Here is a 20331-nt window from a genome sequence, read left to right on the forward strand (position 1 = left end):
TGACACCGTCTCACTTCTGCATTTCTTCTGTTCCAAATGACAAACTAGCGATAAGGAGCTGTGAAATTATCGACCTATTAGGAGAATGAGTCAGTGCCACACAAAAAACAAAGCCCACTTATAAGGCATGATGAGCTGAAGAGCGAGGCCGGATACTGAGCCACCATGCTCATCGCCAAGTCGCAGAAAAAAAGAAGGAATCTAGTAAAGAGAAGGATGACCACAGACATCCAGTCCTTGCAATAAAGATTCTCCCTCCTCACCCTGAAGTTACCGTCCTGCATTCACCAAGTTTCTGCTGCCCTTGCTGCTTCTGTATCTACAACAAGAAAACATGCAATTACAAGTAGGAAAAGCCCTGCCACAGCCAGGTCTCTTTGTACATGGCAAGCATCATCATAAAACAAAAACTGAAAATGCGTGCTATTATTTTTGGTGCAGCAGCACTTAAAGTTAGCCCAGCTCGCCTTTAAACACCTCCCATTACTCAGGTGAGCACAATGAGGGCCTTGAGCAACTCACACTCCTGGACCTTAAACAGGTAGCTCTGTAAGGGATAATCTAACAGGCGCTGCATTGTGCAGCTCAGGCACACTGCAGGCGCTACGAGACGCGCCAAAAACATGGTCCTGGGATTTGCCAGCTGCACCTCGTATGGGAAAGCCTGCAGGACACGGTACAGGCGTCGGGAGCTATGCAAAAGCATCGGCACCAGACACCCGAAGAGCGAGGATTTGTCTTTACACCATCCCTCAGCCAGGTACCAGGGCGCGTTGCGTCAGGCACGAGAAAAATAGAGCCTCTAATGCCACCCCGACTCTTAGGAGGAGGTTGTTCACACAAATTAGCCTTTGAAGTTAGGTTTTACAGAAAGCTTTAATAAAAGGCTTTATTAAAATGTCACTATAAAAGTTAAATCGTTTTAATAATGATTCTTTAGGAACATTACTCATATTTATTAAAACTAAAATACTTTTAAATCCTGCCTCTCCTTTCCAACACTTACTTACTTTCCCTTCTTCATCCAGGTTGGCTGAGTTTCATTTTTTAGCTCTCATGCACACACAAAAATAGAAAAAAAGCCCAAAGTTTATCAAAACACATACTGTAGGACCAAAGAAAAATGTCTCTGAATTCGAAAAAAAAAAAAGTTGGCTCCTCCCGTAAAAAAATAGCTCTTATAGACTAAAAATAAATAAAAATTCCATGCAAAGTGACAGGCACCATATAATAACAACTTTGGAAACCTGCATAAATGCCTATGTGTTTTACTGATTTTTAGGAGAAAAGATGCCTGTCCAAGTCACACAGACGTGTTTTCTTATCAGTGAACACGGCTGAAGATGTCCTAAGACGTGTGACATCTACTCAAGACGTGCAGAACACCAGACCAGTGAAAGCGACTAGGAATAAAAGAGGCATCACCTTATGCTCAATGTGGCTATCAAATTAAGCACCAAACCAAAATACAGCTACCAGCACGCATACTAGGACTGGGTGGAGGAAACATGTAATTAAGAAAAAGAACACTAATCTCAAGCAGCATTTGTGATTTTGTCTGAGTATGATTTTTAATCTGAACTTTTTAACTATAAAAAGAAAGTACTAGAGAATTTCAAAGAGGTCACGTGGAAGAGGTCTTCTTTATCGTTCCCCCCAAATACGTTTTGTTAACTGGAAGAACCTCTTGGACTACGGTTCTGAAAGAAGTAGCATCACCCATGTACCCATACAAATCTGCAGGAGCCTGATGGAACCGAGGCCCACTTACAGTATTTCGTTTAAACTGAGACATGCAGATAGGTATTCCAACCAGAAAAAACAAGGTCCAAAGCAAAAAATAAATAAAATATAATCCCTTCTCTATGAAGTTTGATTCAGTCCTGAAATGGGAGGGATGCCTTCCCTCCCAGCCAGGTACAGCAGATGATGAAGCCACTGCAACCTGCTTACATTTAATACCTATTCCTAGAAACGGAACGACTTAAGGACCGAACATATTTGTTTATCATACGTTATCGCCCCAAACACCAGTTAATGCTAATACACAAATATTTGATGAGCTGATACTCAAGAGTATCCCACCTTCCTGATGTTCGGAAGACAAAAAAACAACAGCAAAAAAGCCCCCAGAACAAACCAAAACAACTTTCCTAACAAAACCCCGAACTCCCAGCTCATTCAAACCTGGTCAGCTCTGATTTCCCAGCCGAGGGGGTTGCCTGTAGTCACCTTAACAAGAAAAAAAACAAAACCCTGCTAGCTGCTAACCAGCACCCTGAGCAAAGCACCTGCACCCCAGGACCCCTGTTGGGGGTGCAGCAGACACCCTCCCACCCCCCCGAGCTGTGAAACTCCTTCTCAAAGCACAAACACCTTTCCAAACCTATCTAGCGAGCTCGCCGAGCCCCAAAACACCCTGATCACATCCTCCTTTCCCCCAGCTGCAGGGTGAGCCCCCCATTTTTTCCCCCCTCATGGTGGTGGTGGTGTGGGGGGGACACCCGGCCTCGCAGCCTGTATTTTTCATCTCTCGGCCTCAGGAAGCCTTTTGTGGGGCTCCCCTCACGCCAACAAACCCGGGCAGCCTTCGCCGTGCCATCCATCCCCCTTGTTTTTGCTGCACGGCGCGACAAAAATATCTTTGTGTCACCCTCCAGGCGAGGAGGAAAAAACAAGCTGCCTGCGCGGCGGGCTGCGAGGCCGCCCCCAGCCCCCTAGGGGGGTGTGTGTGAGGGTGAAGGGGGGGGGGGGGCCCGGCCGAGGGGGGAGTCCCAAAAACCCCTAAATCCACCCCAAATCTCTCCCCAGGCCTCACAGCGCGGCCCTCGCTTGGGGAATGGGGGAACGGGGAAGGGGGGGGGGGGGGGCGGCGGCCAGGCCCCGCATCGGCCCCAGACGCCCCCAGCACCCCGGGGGGGCCGCACACAATAAACAGCGGGGCTAAAGCAGCCCCAAATCACGGGGGGGAGCCCCCAGCGCCCCTATTTATGTGTGTGTGTGGGGGGGACACCCTCGGCGGGGAGGCCGCGGGGTGCCGCAGCCGCTGGCTCCGGCTCCATTTTAGGGCTGCCTCGTCCCACCTTCCCTCTCCCTCCCCCTTCTTCTTCTTCTTCCTCCCCCCTCCTCCTCCTCCTCCTCCTCCCCCCTCTCCCTCCCCCGGCCCCACTCACCGCCCCAAATACCCGCGGCAGCCGGCCCCCCGAAACCCACCTGTGGGGGTGGCGGGGAGCCGGGAGCGCCTGAGGAGCCGGGTGCCGAGGGGCGATGGGCGCGGGGCGAGGCGGATGGCGGCGGATTGCGCGGCGGCGGCGGGGCGATACGGGTTCTCGCTGCCGCTGCCTCCTCCTCCTCCTTCTCCTCCTCCTCCTCCTCCTCCCTCGGCCCGGCCTGTCAATCCCGCCCGGGAGGGCACAGCGCCGCCTGCAGAGCCCCGCCGGCCAGGCGACTGAGGGGCGGCCCAAAATGGAGGAGGAGGAGGAGGAAGAAAGGGGCAGAGCTGAGCCCTGACGGCTTCCTCCAGCCCCAGCCTCGCTCTCCACCCCCTGTCCACACAGCCGGAGCAGGCTCCGGCTCAGCTCTGAGAGGAGGTTGTTTCCCCGAGGGGGGATTTTTCCCCCCTCAGAGCCAGCAGGGCTGGCTGCCTCGCCACACACCGAGCCCCTCACGGGGGTAATTAAGAGGGGTTGGGGGCGGTGAAGTCACCCAACGCACCCCATCCCACACAGTCTGCCCACAAAGTGCCACACGCAAGCCCCAAATTCGCCCCCGCATCTCCCTACAGCAGTCCTGAGCTCAAACCACCCGCCCTAGGGGTACCTTCAAGGGGGTTACAAGAGACTTTCCCTGAAGTTTTTGCCTCCTTGTTGAGGACAACCCAGGCAGAGCAGCAGGGCAATAGCTGTTGTGGGGATTTTTGTCCAGCCAGAGCTTTTCCCTTTCCACAGACAGCAGTGAAGTCAGCCTGGCATGCCTCCCTGGTTCTGTGGGCAACCTGGAGGAACTGCCCCCTGGAAGGATTTCACTCCAGAAACAGTTAAATTTATTTCATTCACGATGATGGAAATGAATGCAGCAGAGCAAAGTAAGCACTTCTATCCTGAAAACAAAACAAAACCTAACCTTACGCAGCCATAAAACACAAGTAGCCTCATGAGGCAAGCCTCAAGCCCCACAGGCTTGAACAGAGACGCAGGTCAACACAGCTTGAGCAGCATTCCTGGCAAGAAGTTTGCACTAAAAATGTTGTAGAAGTTGCCGTAAAGTGCGGTTCCTCACCCAGGGCATCTTGTATAGCTTGGGAGTTGTCTCCTCACATGCAAGGCCAAAATATCTTCCCCTTTATTTTTCCCTTTCCTGTCCTGTAACATGCTGGTGTTCAGCATTGTGACAGCTTACATTTTGCAGTGAAAGGCCAGGCTGTAGGTATAGATGCATTTGTTGTTTTTGTTTGTTTGTTTTTAGAAATTGTCCAGCGGTTTTTGAAAATGACAAGCAGGCCGTTTTTAGGGTGGTTTTGATTAGAGAAAAGTCACTAAAATCCTTAAAATCTGGGCTTACTTAACATTTTCAAGATCTTTGCATAGATTACACGATACATTCCCCTGCTTTGCCTCAAGTTTCTAAATTCTGCCTGTTTTGAACCATCTTGGCAGGGGCCACCACAGTGACAAAAAAGCCTCCGAAAATCATGAAGGAATACTAGATCACTCCCATACATGTAAATACACATTATACACACACGCATATAACAAGCACCTGGGCAATCTTATTTAAAGAACTGGCCTCTTGCAAATGCCCTCTTCAGCTTATTCATGGGTCACCAGTCCTGTGCTGTCATGCTGTGTGTCCTTCCCCATGAAGGGAAGGTGCCTTTAGAGGGCTTTTGCAGCACACAGCCCTGGTGCTGCAGGGGAATGGCCCCCACCTCTCCCCAGGCTTACGGGAGCAGGGTGAGGGCTGGCACCTGGCTTAGTGCTCAGGAGAGATGTGTCTGATCTCAGTCATCAGGAGTAGTGCAGAGGGAGGAAATGCAGGAACAGCTTTCTGGACCATATGGGATGTTCCTACAGTTGATCTGCACGGCTATTGAAGTTGCCAGGCACTGAGCTACCAAGAGATGCACAAGCACTGCTAAAAAACATCATCTGGCTGTCAGATCCCTTCCTTCTCTGGATAACGAAGTATCACACTGCTTCTGCCCATCTCATCTTCCACGCAGCACTTTCTTCCTCTCTGGAGACAGCAGGCCAATGCCCTCTGCTTCTGCTCTTACAAGCACTTGCATGGAGAGGCCAACCCTCCTTGATACTACCAAACTCCCACTCACCCCAAATCTCTGGGGAACCAGGATATTAGTCTGGCCTGTTTGATTTTCTTTCTCTATCAGTCTTCTTGTCTGGCCAGACAAGTGCACACATGCACGCACACACACAAATAAGAATAGCTCTTCTAACTTGCTACCTGCCCGTCCAGACCTCACTGTCCTCCATCAGCAAAGCTACAGGTCAGCCAAATTTCCAGAGAGGGCCTCTGATTTGGGCTGCTGCTTTTCACATTCAGGTGCCCTACCCTGCAGCACCATGCTGTTTCACAGCCCTTGTCAGCAAATGAGGAGGAAGAAGAGGAGTAAACCATCTTCTGCTATTTGTTGTTGATGCACAATAACAGCAAACACCCAAAGGCATTAATGCTGCCCTTCAGGAGTCGGGCACTGTGGGATCCCCTTGCTTTCAATGATTCACGCAGCCACCTACAACCCAAACCATCGGCAGGTGACTCACACAGGCTTGTCCAGGTCAGCGCTATGCACACCTGCTGCTGTAATAAGCACTTCTCTGAAGGTCCCATGTGCATCTCCAAGGCAACAATCCAAGGCCAAGGGAATAGATGTGCCAATTAAAGAAAAAACTAATGCAACCTGTTGTGGAGATCAAAGGACAAAGTAAACAAATGAAAGACAATTCTATATTCATTATCAGGTGTGTACGCTGCAGCTCCCACAAACTGACAGCTTCTTTACCTGTGCCTCACAGTGCACTTAGGCCACCTCCACGAAGCTTTGTAAAGTCTCATGGCTCAGGACCGTACTGGGGCTGAGCTCTTCTTTGTTAAGAGATGGTCACCATCTGAAAAGTGAAAAGACGTTCCTATCACCGAAGCAAAAAGCATGGCTCCTCTGCAACCTGGTCCATGAGGATGACACCAGACCTTGTCATAAAGCGATGAATTCCTGTGCCACCCTGAAAATCCTGCAGCAGCACCTTTCACCTGCCTGTGTATAAATGAGAATGGGTTTAACATGAGACCTGGTGTGATTAGACCCACAACAGACTACAGAGAGCAGGGTGGGGATAGTGAGAGGAGATTTGGACAGACTGATGAATGGGTTTCACCTGGATGAAGTTTAATGCACAGCTCTATGTAGGATCCGTTCTGGAAGGACTGCTCTCCCACTCTGATTTTTGACCTCTGCCAGACTGCTGAGCCAATTTTCCCCTGGACGTGAGAGTCAGAACCTCCTGCTTCCTCTTCCCAGGACTAATTACAAGTGAACGCAGGAACCCTGCTGTGTGCTTCATCCTTCCACTAATTAAGAATCCTGTCAAATAGAAAATAACCACTGCAGAGGGCTGTAAGCCTTCTAGTATAGAATTTGTATCTACAGAAATGTATTGTGCTCTAAGGCTTCCTAGAAATAATTGAATTACTATTATATTCTGCAGCTTCCTCAAACATTTGCTCTACATCTATAAATCCTCAGCCATGGCCTGCATCTTTCAGGATTGTTTACAGCAGAGCAAACTGAAGGCTAAATGCTCTTACGCTATTTTGCTATCACTTTGCTCAGCTGTAAATGGCAGCCTGCAGCATAAGACAGCCCCTTACTGTCCTTATGGTCATTCACAAAATGCCACAATCCATTTGCAAAAAAGCAAAGTGATCCGGCTCCATACTCCATCCAGAGGCCGTTCAGCATACACAAGGCATGCATTTACCTTATGGGGTCAGATCACGATCCTTCTGTTTTTTCCATCCATCTCAGACAGCAGCCAACATCAGCTGCTGCAGAAGAAACATTGTGGACAGTTGTGGAGTAACCTGTCCACGGCAGAATGTGCTTTCTAATCCCACAAGGGAGGAGCTGGTTTATGCCCTGAAGTGTGAAAATCTATTGTGTCTAAATCAAGAAGTGCCTCGTGCTTGCACTGACTTCATTATCTTGTCTGAGGCAGCTGCAGGGAAAGTCAGGCCCACAACTAAGTGGATGGGGCCTTAGGACCCAAACCCAGTCAGGAAGAAGATGAATAGAGCCGAGCTGTCAAATATGTGAGGTGGGAAAGAAGACATGAGCAGCTCTGGCAGGTCTCTGGAATCCCATTTATGATGCTGTGTTATCCAAATATAAGGACGTGCTTTGGAAGATAGATCTCACACAGAACAAAGGGACCCTAGGCCTCAAGTATAAAAGGCTTCCTTTTTCCCCTCATAGTTTAGACCTAATATCAGTAGAGATGGTTCCATACAATTGTTTTTAAGAAAAAAGAGGTTCTGATGAGAGGAAGCTGAAGCCTCTCAACTCTCCAAGCTCAGATACAGTGTGAAATGTGGGGAATGTGAAAAGAGCATGAAAACTGAGGCATCTTGGCTTTTCCTCCAAACTGGGTTAAATTTGATCAGGGAAAGCACAGACTGCAACACTGTGCTCATATACACTAAGCTCTGGCATGGTCCCCTCTGTGCATCTAATTAAGTGCCTAGGGTCTTGCCATGCAGTTACAGCAGCCCTGCTCTCAGGCCTGGTTGGTAGAGTCTCTTGGTAGTGTTTCTTCATATTTTTTTTCCCCTCCCACAACATTCATTGAATACCTGACTGGTTCCCAGGGTACTGAATTCATCTCAGGCCCTGATATTGTTGAACCATTATATGCACAGAGATTTATTTTACAGATGGGTGTGCAGGGGAAAAAAAAAAAAAAAAAAAAAAAAAAAAAACCATGCCCTGTGGAGGGGAAAATATAAAAGAGAAAAGTAAACCACAGACTTTAATCAAGGTCTTCAATATTCTACCTGAGTTGCTTCAACCATTGGGAAAATGTGTTCTTGCTGGTGTTTCCGGAAATAAAAAGAAAAACACTACATGTCAAGTTTTCATTGTGTATCAAAGGAGGGATGTCAGAACTTCACTGTTTTCACTGAAAAGAACCTTTATTTCCTAGCTTGCTCTATCCCATCAATAACTGCAATAGAGAAATCCTCTGGTCAAACACGACTTGTCTTTTCCAGACCCAAAGAAAGACAATCCTCACAGCTACCCAAAGTCCTCCTTCCCTCAGAGTGTCATCTGGTTCTGGCATCCCTGGCTGCACGCTCTCCCTCCTTTCCCTGGCCAGCTGTGTGTGGAAGGGCAGCAGTCTGGGTGCCTGGGTGGGTTGCACTCACTTCCCATCTCCTGTACATTACACAGCCAGGCTGGCCACTTCTTTCCTGCTCTCACAAAGGCAGGCGGCCACCCTCTTGGGGTGCCAGCACCCAGATCCCCTCCCTAGAGGCATCCAGAGTAGGTCTGGCCACCCCCAGGTCTAGGGGTCCCTTCTGTCTGCCCCCAGCTCTCCACCAAATCTCACCACCAAGGCAGGACGGACCCACTGACTCCAGTTCCTTCCTACTGCAAGAAGGACCGTGGGCCCAAACTGGTCCGATTTGCTTTCCCCCCCCCCCCCCCTAACTCTCACAGGTGAGCAGCTCTTGCTCTTGTAGCTGCTGAAGAAGTTCCTCTTCTTTATTCCTTTGTGGCCTATGGGAACCGCAGGCTCTGCATGAGAGCAAGATGCCATCGAAGCATTTCCGTTTGCCAGACTATTGTTTGTCCTTTTAAAGTCTGCAGACCTATGCTGTTCTTAGTGAGTGAATGCTGGCTGCCTGAAGGATGAAATAAAATGACTATTTAAGGCTCTAAAAAAGGAAATCATTTAAAACAGGGCTGATTAAAAGGAAGAAACTATTCTTCCAATGAGAAGTGGATTGCTTTCAGCTGGCTTTAGTGCTGAGCTTTGTCTGCAATGAGGATCAAATACCAGTTGCCTGATACTGCAAGTATTTTGGAGGCACTTCATCAGCCATCACTTCAGTTTTTCCCTGGGTGTAACTGCAAAACAAGGCTACAGCTTCTGCTCATCCTGGCTTCGTGATTTTTCATTTGGCTGCACTGTTCAGAAGCTAACAAGGCTGTTCTTAGTCCAGATTTAAAACCCCAGTCTCCTTTTTACTACAGCCACTGGGAAGCCTTCCCACAGCCTTGATTGCATAAATAGGAAGAGGTTCCAGGAAAATAAATCAAGAAAATTCAAGAAGCCCCATGCACCTTCCTCACAACAAAACTGTTTATATATTCTTGAAAAGACTCCAAAGACTGTTGGTGACATGCTGGCATTTCAGCACACTCAGAGAAGAGAAGAAACCAGGGAGATGTAGCTGCAAATACTAAAGAAGTTTCATCAGGCAAGGACCTTTTTGTTCAATGCAGCACTTGCCACCAGAGCATGCTGAAAACCAGTTAGGAGTGTCTGCTTTTGAACTTAGCACCTTTGGTTAGCCTCTGTCAAACTCTCTTTTTTCAAAGAGTTTGGAGGAGGAAATAAAGAGAAATATGGGAATTCAGTTATTTGACATAGGATCCTAGAAAGCACATCTCAAAGCACAAGAAGTATTTCCAAGAAAGGCAACACATGACTGCCTTAGCTCAACCTGTCTGACTTTTACAGCCATTCATAAGCAGGTCACTGCATTAGGCAATTTTATCAGCTTTATTTGGCTCTGACTTGGAGATCAGCAATCGTCCCAAACAATGCTTGAGCCAAACCTCTGGAGAACTGATGGGGATGTTTTAGCAACAAAAGCCACTGTCTCTTGAAAATGCTATTTCACTTTGGTCTGTCCACTCATAAAAACCACAGTCTACTCTGGGGACAAACTCAGCCAAATATTTCAGGCTGGAGTTGGCCACAAGGCCTGCGCTGACAAAGAGGTGCAGACCTCCCAGAAAATGAACACACAGACAGGCAAACCCATAGTCACCCCAAATTTATTAAGGGTATTTTGAGGCACCTTAAAGTAATTGATTTTTGCCGTGCCTGATATTCAGTCGAAATTTAAACCAACACGGTTTTGCTGCCTGCCTCGAAGCCCTCACAATGACCGCAGATGTGGCAGGAATGCAGGCTCGGGGACGTGTTTGGGTTCACGGTTCCAGCCTTCAATCCCAACCATCTGATTCCCCCGCTCCATGTGCTGTGAGACAGCTGTTGTTTCGCAGTTCAAAAATATCTCGCTTCGCCACGCCGAAGGGAACGATCAGCTGCCTCTGAACGTGATGAAGCTGATGAGAACGAGTGATTTGGGGAGAACTGCAACCCCTGCTGCAAGCGAGCAGACTCTCGCTGTCCCTGACAAGCCTGCCTCTGATCTGCAACAGGATGATCACAGCCTGGCCAGCATGTGAATCCTGCACACATGCGGACAGAGCTGACAACCTGTGGTTAGCAGGGGCTGTGGGATTCGCTTCCAGAGCCCCCAGGCAAAGGTCACCGTCTGGAGCCTCTCCAGAGCTGCAGCATCCCCCTTCTTTCACAGAGGATTTATAAAATAACGCTTTAGGGAGCCCTTTTTCTCCTGACTACTTTTGTCCCTTCTGCCTCATCAGGTCTCACCAAGTCCCTTATGAGCTCAGTCTCTTTAATTATTACCGCGCTTCCTAAATATTCCAGCGGGAGCCGAGTACCTGCTTAGAAAGGCACACTCCCGACCCGAGAAGCTTCAGCCCCAAAAAGCCGGGATCTCCCTGTGCCCTGATAGGGAATCCTTTGGGATCAGCTCGACAGCACGGGCCGGGATTTCTCCCCCCAGGACCCCCCCTGGCAGCCCAGCGCCATCCTGCCTCGTCCCCGCTAGAGGGAGCGACAAACCCAGCCTGGGAGCCGCCGCCGGCCGCAATCCGGCCCCGGCATCTCCCCGGGGAGCACCGGGCTGGGGTGGGATGGGATGGGGTCGGGTGGGATGTAGGGGACAGCTCGGTGCCCCCCCGGGGGTCCCGCACCTACCGATTGTCCCCGGAGAGGAGATCAAGGCGATGAGCGGTGGTCCTGCTGCGGGAGACCAAAATCCTTCACCCGCTGCTGGGTTGGGATGTGGGGTGGGTGTACAGGGAGAGAGGGGGAAATAGAGGGGAGAAAGGTGGAGGGGATGGGAAAGGATGGAGAGAGTCCTGGGAGGGAAATGAGGGAGGTGGAGGGGGTGGAAGAGCAGCAGGGAGGGAAGGGAAGGGGTCACACTGCTGAATTAAATCTGTATTGCAGAGCAGTCCCTTGCTTTTGACCATTTGGTCCTGCCAAGGGGCACAGAAGGATGGAAATGGCCACAATGGTGATGGAGAGCCCAAACACCCTTGCTCAGGACACAAAGCGGAGCCAAGGTGCTGATTCAGCCAGGGAAATGTGGGGAAATTCGTGCTGCCTCCTTCCCTAGCTCTGGTCCCCATCAAGGGCAGGGGCAAGTCTGCCTGCTGGGCTCACAGGAGACCAAAGGAGGAGGACCAGGGATGGAGGAGAGGAACAAAGCCAGGAAGAAAATAAGCCATGGATGGACCTGTTCCTCCCAGCAGGGCTCGGGGAGCTCCTCCAGGGCCCAGTAAAGATCCCAGCTCTGCCACGAGCCGCTGGGCTGGGAAGGACACAGCCTCTGCAGGGGGAGGTTGGAAGGGTTGGGGATGCTGTTCCAAGTGCCAGGGCATTTATAGGGGCAAGAGCAACACCTCAGCCTCTCCATCAGGGCTTTGCAGAGCAGGTTCCCAGCAGCTGTAGCGCATGGGGCCTGTGAGTAGAGAAGGGAGAACCAGAGCAGGAGGGAAGGAAGCGAGCAGGGGAAGGAACCAGGGCTCCAGCTGCACCCGAGGCTGCCCCAGGCCTGAAGGTGGCTCCCACTTGCCAATTTAAAACCTGCCCAGGGAGTGCTAATGAACCTGGCTAATGAGCACCAGCTGCGGTAAACAACACCTGGCTCACCCTCACCCCAAATCACCCCGCAGCGCTGCTGAGGCCCCTGGGGCCAGTTTGCATGGTGTAAGGGGGATGTGGGGGCACTGCTGCCCACCGGGGCACGAGGAGGCTCGAGCATCTCTGCTCCGTGCACCCCAGGGCTGGCAGCAACCCCGTGTTTGGGGACCCCCTGGTGCACGGGGAGCCAGGAAGGTCCCGGTGTGCTCCAGGTGGAACAGCCCAAACCCACGCTGTGTCATCAGCATGGTTTTGCTGAATGTGCTGTTCCTTCCCCTACATCCCACACCTACCTGGAGGGTCCCCTGCAGCTCCTCTCCTTTGCCCTCGCAGCCCTGGCAAGAAGCGTGGGCAAAAAAAAAGAAGGCTGCGACCAAAGAACAGACCCCAGCCCCTCCGTATGGGCACAGGGACTGGGCACCACTGGGGTCTGCAGCAGTGGGGCCACCCCACATCTCCCAGTCCAGGGAGGGGGCAGGCAGGTGGCAGTCCTGATGCTGTGGTCCAGAAAACCCAGCTCACCTCCTCTGCAACTTGGCCTGGGCTGATTTTAGGTACAAGGGGACAGGGGACCCGGGACAGGGGTGCGACGAGGCTAATTTCAGCAGCACCAGGAGCCTCTCCTGTGCTGCCAGGAGGCACGGGGGCCTCGGGGGCTGGCCGGGAGCCTCGCACCAGCTCTGCCTTGCCCTGTGGGTGGGGATGGGACGTGGGGGCCAGCGGGAAGGAGCCCCTGACCTTGCCCGGGGTGCGCGTCTCGGCTGGCTGCGGAGGAGACAGGTGATGCCAGGGCTGGCAGGCGCTGCGGCAGGAGCACAGCCAGGGGGTTATTAATAACCTGCTGAGTCAGGGGGGGCTCTTGGGTTTCAGGATCACAAGACACAGACGCCAAGCGGCTCAGATGGATCCCCCCTCCCCTCCCCATTCCTGATTTTTTTTTTTTTTACATTGACGGGGACAACTGTGAAGCTGGGTGGGGGCTGCAGTCGGAGCTGGGTGCCCTCGAGCATCACGCTGCCTGCAGGGCTGCCCAGCCCCGTCCTGACGGTCCAAGTCGCCGCAAGAGAGGGACATTCAGCTGCTGGGACATTCAGCTGCTGGGACACGGTCGGTCACTGGCTCCTTGCTGAGCCCCAGGAGCTACGCCAGGATATAGCAGCTCTAGGAGCCCAGTTCCCCGTCAGCATAATCAGATCGCATCGTCGGGAAATAAATGAGCACGTGGGCTTCACTGGCAGTCCTGCCTCCCTGCAGGATCATTGCTGCAGCCCCAAATCAGGCTGTGCTAGGGGCTGGTATCCTGGTGCCACCCAAAGGGATGGAGCCAAGGACCTTGTGAGATGCCAGGAGAATTCGGAGGATCTTGCAGACATGCACTTCGCAGTGCCTAATTGCAGGCATTTTCCAAGGGATAAAAAGCTGCAGGTTATGGGGCAGCTCTCGCTGCTCAGATGTCCCATAAAGCATCTTGTCCCATCCTGGCTGCCACAGGGTCACTTGCACTTCTGTTGAAGCAACATAGACAGGCTGAGGTCTGCTCAGGGATGGCGATTCCTTATGTGTGGCTATGGAAAAGTAGTCAGTGAGGTGGAACAGATTAACTTTGGGTGCAGCAGCCGTGGTAGCAGCATGCACCTCACACACCGAGGGACCCCATCGCTCCCTCTCTGTGCCCTGGGAAGCAGAAATTCACACCCAGAGCTCTCTAGGGCCACACATCCCACAGGGAGGGCTCACTCCCCTCCGCATGTGGCTGGTCCCATTCCCCATTTCCCCATCCACCCCCCGGTGCAGCGGGGACGCAGCTGCATTTCGGGAGAGGAGCACTCCTGCTCCTGCCAGTGGCGTGCTCCCATCCAGGCTGGCACCCGGCACCGCCGTCTATTTTTTCCCCCGGGACAGGACAAAAATAAGCCTGTCGCACCCCTCTGCAGCAGCTGCTAGGGACATCACGCAGGCCACGCTGCTTTTCCCTGGCCCCTCTGCTGTCACAGCGCTCACACCCCGGCGCCTGCAATTGCTCTCGCTGTTGCTGCCACTTGCAGTGGCTGAAATAAGTGAAGTGCTGACGCTCCGCCGGCCTGCAGCGTCCCCGGAGAGGTCTCGTTTCGTGGTATCAGGCTGGCTGAGCAGCCAAGCCCCGTTCATTTCAATTAGCCCGATCGCTCTCAAATCCTATTTACCTTTATGGATGTGTTAGCATCTCGCTGCTGCCTGCACTGAGCCCAGATGAAAGGGCGAGCAGGAATACGTGCGGGGCTGTGCAGATACCACGTGTGAGCCCTTGCCGCGAGGCCAGGCTGAGTACCGAGCACAGACACTGATAAAACCCTATCAGAGGGACACAGCGAACCTCACGTAGCCTGGAGCAGCCTGCAGCATTAACCACGGCCTGGCGAGGAGCTCAGGCTTTGGGCTTTAAGCATTTCACACTGTAGGAGATGCATCTGTGGAGAGATACAAGACAAAAAAGGCCTGGGATCCTGTAGCCCCGTGGGTCTCCTTTCTGACGAGGTGCTCCCTCCCAGCAGGACCTGTCCTTAGGTTCACGTACCTCATTAGGCTCTTAACAATCGTTTACCATCGCGACACATTCCAGCACTTAAATAAGCTCCTTGAGAGGCAGAGATAAGGTATCAGCCTTCCTGTTCATCTTGCCAGTCTGTCTGCAGCAGATAAACACGTTGGGCAGCAGGAAAAAGGTTATCTAGAAAGGAAGCCGAGCAACGGCTGCTGTTATTGCAGGAGGCTTTGAGAAAAGGAACGCCACCAGGAACCCCGCAAAGCCTACAAGTCCTTCCCGGCGGGACTTGATTGATGATGGCTGGAGCCCAGCTCAGCCTTCCTCCCGGGGCAGGGGCATCCTCCTGTCCGGCTGAGGGCTCCCGAGGAGGTTGTGCTCTCCCAGGGGGAGGCGATGAGTGAGGCAGGTGCCCCCGAGCCTGCTGCTTGCCTGCAGAGCAGGGGGATGCTGTAGGGTCCCTCCGTGCCCTGGGCACAGCTCTCCCATCTCAGTGAGCAGGGAGAGCGGGAAGGAGTTTGGGACAATCCCCGGACTTCCTTAACCTAAATATCGCCTTGCGTTTTGGGGATGGGACAGGAGAACCGACCTGTGCTGGGGGGTTCATTTACAGCCTGGTAGGAAACTTGCTTTTCCTTTGGATGGCAACGTTTTGCTTTATTGTCTGGTCTTGGGTTTGTTTGCTCGTTTGCAGGTGCAGGAAAAAATGTATAGAATTTATAAAAAGCAAAACCAAAAAGCTGCCATTTCCAGTCAAATTTGCAGAGCCCCTTCTTGTGATCACCCAGGGACAAAAGACCCCAGAAAGCAGCTACGTGGCTCAGGAAATGTCCCGGGCTGGGGGCTGCGGGGCAATGACGGGAGCAAATCCTGCCAGGAAGCACCGTGGGTCTGCTCGGCCTCTTTGCCCCTCCGGATCCATCATCTCCCTCCTGCCTCCCTCCAGACATCCTCCCCACATCCCTCCACGTGCTCCTCTACCTCACTGATTCCCAGGAAGCTGCGTTTTATATAACCCCTGGCTCGCACTGGACACCGAGGCTGTGCGTTACCACGCCATTAATACACCGCTGTAGGTTCGGGATTTAAAGCAAATAACCCCCTCGCAGCGGGGGGGGGGGGGAAGCAAACCACGACCACCCAGGGCTGGCAGCTCCGAGGTGCAAATCCCAGTGGGGACAGGGCACCTGCACCATGATTTCAGGGGTGGATTCGTTGTCATCATGCGTGTGAGCACTGCGCGGCACTTTGGTCTCTGGGCAAGTGTTTCGCCAGCATCCATCATCCCGTTGCTCTTACTTTAATTAATCTCTGCAGGTCTGGCTTTCCAGCGCTGATGGTCTCGCACAAGCCTGCTGGTCCTCGGGGAAGGGAAAAAGTCAGACAGGATCCCATAAGCTAGGGGGTGTCAGGGGAAGGGGACTCGGCAAGGACAGGGCACGTTCTGGGGAGAGGAAGCCAGCTCCGCCTGGTAGGAATTTGGTTAGAAATACTTAAATCGGGTGAGATTCCAGGGCAATGCCCAGGTCCCCAGCTCCATCCTCATCCTCTGAGAGGCTCAGAGTGACCACACCACAAAGGGAAGAGCATCAATGTTCCCAAGAGCCCCGAGCTGTGGTGTGGGGCCAGCGGGGTTTGCCGCAGGGCTGCCTGGTGCTGCGGTACGACCCCGCTCACCAGACCCACTGAGCCAATTTGCTCCAAGGCTTTAATTACCCATTCATCACGGCCAAGCCTTGAATGAGATTCCTCCTAGCTGGAGAGGCTTCCCCTGCTCGGGAAGCAGGGGTTTGCCAGGGAAAACCCTCCTCGGGGGGCTGGGGAAGTGCTGCCCCCCGATCCCTCAGCACCTCCCCACGGCAGCCAGGGCTGCTCGGGCTGCACGAGGTTAACGGTTTTATGCAACCCCTGCGATTAACTTCTCCTAAATCTGCAATTCTTCCCCGCCTTCTATTTTTATAAAAAGAAAAGGGGAAAGGGGGGGGAGGGTGGTATTTACGAGGGATTTCGCTCACATAATGAAATAAATGTGATCAGCTGAAGGACCCGTAATCCGCTTTGACTCTTGCATCCCAGGGAATGGCCACGGAGATCTTCGCTGCTCCGAGTCCCAGCGAGGTGGGGAGCAAAGAGCCCCCTCTGTGCCTGCCCAGCCTTAGCTGGGTTTGGAAGTGTTAAGCGGGCAGGGAGGTGTCAGCCAGGGTCCCTGGGATGGATGCTGGAGGAGAACACCTCGGTCATCTGCACCCCCCTGCAGCCCGGAGCTGGCCCCGTCGCTGTTTGGGGCTCTCTGGCTCTGCAGCACACACCTGTGCAAAAGGGAGGCACCATCCTGTTTCTTTAAGCTTTGCCTGATGTATTAATTTTTTAGCCTGGAAATGGCATGGTCAGTTATTGCTTCAATACCGAAACTGAGCTGAAAATCACGCAGATGATCATCCTGACTGGGGAGAAGTGTCTGAAGCCCAGAGTGGGTTAAACCCATGGGTCCCTTGTCCCCATCAGAAACACCCCAGAGTGAGGAAGAGGGGTTCATTTGCCCAAGAACACCCAGCACAGGGTGAGCTAGAGCCACCACCCTGCTACCTGCAGGGAGATCTTGTATTAGAGCCCTCCCAGTTCCCCCCGAGCCCTCAAACCCCCCAGCCAGCTCCCCACCACCGGCCTCGTCCTGGGGGGGACACGGGGCTTGGTCACCCCTTCCCATAGGGACCACAGAGAGGACCCCAGCAGCCCTGGGCAGGGAGGGCAGCGCAGCCCCGATGCGGTGAGGATTTGTCCCACCACGTTTGGCATTACCGAGGCCACCAAAGCCCAAATCAGCGAGGTTCAAATAAAACACCGGCTTAGGCTGGGGAGGGGGAGCTCAACACCCCAGCCGTGATTCCCACATATGCCCACGGACATAATCCAGCTTTGCTACTTTCCCTGGCACCCTCTGTAGGTTTTTGTTTTTGTTGTTGTTTTTAATAAATTAAAATCCCTTTTTGCTGCCGAGCACAATCAGCGTTGGGGCGCGGGGAGGAGCAGCCCTGGCTGCACGCAGCAGAATCAGAAATGAAATCACCGCCACCACTGCCTGCATCTCTCCTGCCTGCACGGACGCATGCGGCACGGATGGCAGCAGCCCCCCGAGCCCATGCACTGAGCTTTCCTCCTCTGGGGCTTCTTCCTAACTCACCTGTTAGCTGAACCAAAAGTTAGAAGGTGCTCGGAGCCGCCTGGCTGCGGTCCCCCAAGAAGGAGGCTCCTCCCCGAGCCTCGCATGGATGAATTTGGGGGTCTGGGGGTGCAGGGAGAGCACCCACAACCCTAGGCAGTCCTGAAGGAGCTCAGCCCATTTGGATTTTTGCCTCCCAGCACCCTGCTCCAGCTCCCCCAGGGCAGCCGGGGCTCAACCTCTGCGTGAGCATCAGCACGGGGAGTGGAGGATGAGGCCCCAAATTATTGTCCCCAGCTGCTGACTTCTGTGTAACAAACCTGCAAGACCCACGGTGTTTCTGACAGCCCCTGCTAAATCTGAAGCGAGCAGAGAGTGCAGCCAGACAATGCCCCAGCACTTTGGCCCATGGGCAGGAGCCCACGGCTGATGGTGCTGATCCCCATCCCCATCCCATCCCATCCCATCCCTATCCACCTCTGGGGAGGGAGAAGCCCCCTGGGGCTGGATCCCAGCTGTAGGGACAGCCACGCTCTCCTCGCTGCACACAGGACCCAGAAGGCAGGCAGCATCTGCACGGATCGAAAGCCCAAAGCCCGGGGACATTTTCCTTCCCCTGCTGCTGCGCCCTCCTTGCCGCTGAGCCAAAACACTCAGCATCCATCCCTGTGGGTGCAGGGGGGGTGCTGAATCCCTTCCAGCTCCCCGCACAGCCTGCAGCAGGACGGCTGGCTGTGTTACCCAGCCTGGAAGCTGAGAACAGCCCCCCCAGATTGCACCTTACCAGCAGAGGAGCCAGGTCCCCCTGACACCGCTCCCCCCATGTCCCCCAGCCCACACGGCTGCATCCCCAGGACCAGGAGCCTCCTGCCTGCCCCGGGAGGTAACGGGTAACCCAGAACACGTGGGGACACGTAAGGACACGGGAGGGCTCCCCCATCCCTGGCTGTTGCCATAGAGACAGAAGCTGGATTTGGCTGCAGCGATGCTGGCACCCTCGGCACAGCAGGGAGGAGCGCTCCAGGCAGGCTCCGCATCAGGCACACCACGGGTGCTGTGCCACTCGCCTCGGGGGCTCTGCCACAACCTCCCCGCAGCGAGCACGCCAGCACCGGGGCCGCAGCTCTCCCAGCATCCACGCACCAGGGGCTGGGGGCTCCGGGGATGGTGGTGCTGAGGGGCTCCGGGGGTGCTGGTGCTGGGGGAGGCTGCCAGGAGCACCCCACATGGGAGCCAGCCCCGTCCTGCGAGCCCCAGCGCAGCCCGATGGCCACAGCAGCCTGGTGGAAGGAGAGCAGCAGCAGAGGAACCACAGCAAGGAGCTGCCCTGGGCTAATTCTGCGGGTTTTCCACCCAAACGAGTGCCGTGCCCTCACCACCTGGTATCTGCCTCACATATCTCAGCCGATGTCACCGCTACGGCCAGGTGGAGCTCCTCCAAAACCATCAAGCATGTACCAGGAGAAGACAACACAGGTGCAAGGAGACCCAGCAACACGGCTGTAGAGGAATCTAAAAAGGTTGAATAAAACCTAGAGGTTGGGGTAAAATACCTCCAAAGGGAGAGCTTCCCGCAGAGCAATCAAGGCAAAGCCTTCCCCTGCTCCTTCGGGTACCCACCGCCTCCAGCTACGTTCGTGCTGTCAGAGCTGCAGTAACACAGCCCTGTCCTTCCTGGGGTGAGGAGAAATTCTGCCAGGAGTAATAATGCCTGGAAGAAAGAGCAAGAACCACGGATCACTTCTCCACGTGAGTCTCCACAGGAGGAGGAGAAGATTGGTGAATGCAAACCCTGCAAATCTCTGCTCCCCGCCAAAGCATCGCCCCCATCTCAACAAGCACGGGCGGGAGCCAGCACCAAGTCCCCCCCTGCTGCGAGGCCAGCTGCTGCAGCAACCCAACAGCCCTGGGGGAACGGTGGCATTGAGAGCTCCCTGTCCCTGAGGACACCACAGCACAGCCTCCCCAGGGACCCTCGCAGCAGGGGGGGCTCCACAGGATGCTCGCCGAAAGGACGCGGTGGCCTCCGCCATGCCCACGCTCCCGCTCGGCACAGAAAGTCACCAGCTCCCAGGGCTCCCAGCTGGAGACGCCTGCCAGGGATGGATTTTCTGTTTGTCTCCTTTTCATGTTAATTATCAAAGAGCAGCAAATGTTAGCAGCCTGCTACCGGCGTTATCTGCGCGTCGCCTCCTTCTCGCTGGCCTCCCCTGCAAGAAGAGGGCTCCCCAGCCCTGGGGATGGGTGGGAGCACAGGACCCATCTCCTTGCTGCCTGGCATTGCAAACCAGGTGCGTTTTGGGATGGACAGGAGGACAGGCACATCTGCTGAAGCATCGAGCCAGGGAAGGTGCAGGGTCTGGTAGTGTCTCCTGCCACCTAGCAAACACCAAACTCTCCTCTAAAGAGAGGAAAACCACAGAGAACGGGATGGTTCTGTGCAGAACATGGATTTTCTGAGCCAGTCATGAGAGGTGAGCCATTTTGGCCACAACACACTGAGCGTGGCCGTTACCTGGGCACAGTACAGCTGGGGAGAAACAACAACAAGGGGGAAACAACAGCAACAAGGGAAAGCAACAGCACCGTGTCTGTGTCAC

General features: G+C 53.7%; 1 protein-coding gene across 7 annotated transcripts in view; it reads right to left on the reverse strand.

The window, feature by feature from the left end:
* Positions 1–3374, reverse strand: part of PRRC2B (proline rich coiled-coil 2B) — a 45507-nt gene extending 42133 nt beyond the window's left edge. For all 7 annotated transcript variants that reach the window (XM_084299027.1, XM_084299031.1, XM_084299030.1 and 4 more), the window contains exon 1: positions 3214–3374. The gene's annotated coding sequence lies outside the window, so the exon portion shown is untranslated. The remainder of the gene's footprint in view (positions 1–3213) is intronic.
* Positions 3375–20331: the final 16957 nt, after the last annotated feature.

The sequence above is a fragment of the Netta rufina genome (genome assembly GCF_964035555.1).
Source record: "Netta rufina genome assembly, chromosome: 20".
Lineage (NCBI taxonomy): Eukaryota > Metazoa > Chordata > Aves > Anseriformes > Anatidae > Netta > Netta rufina.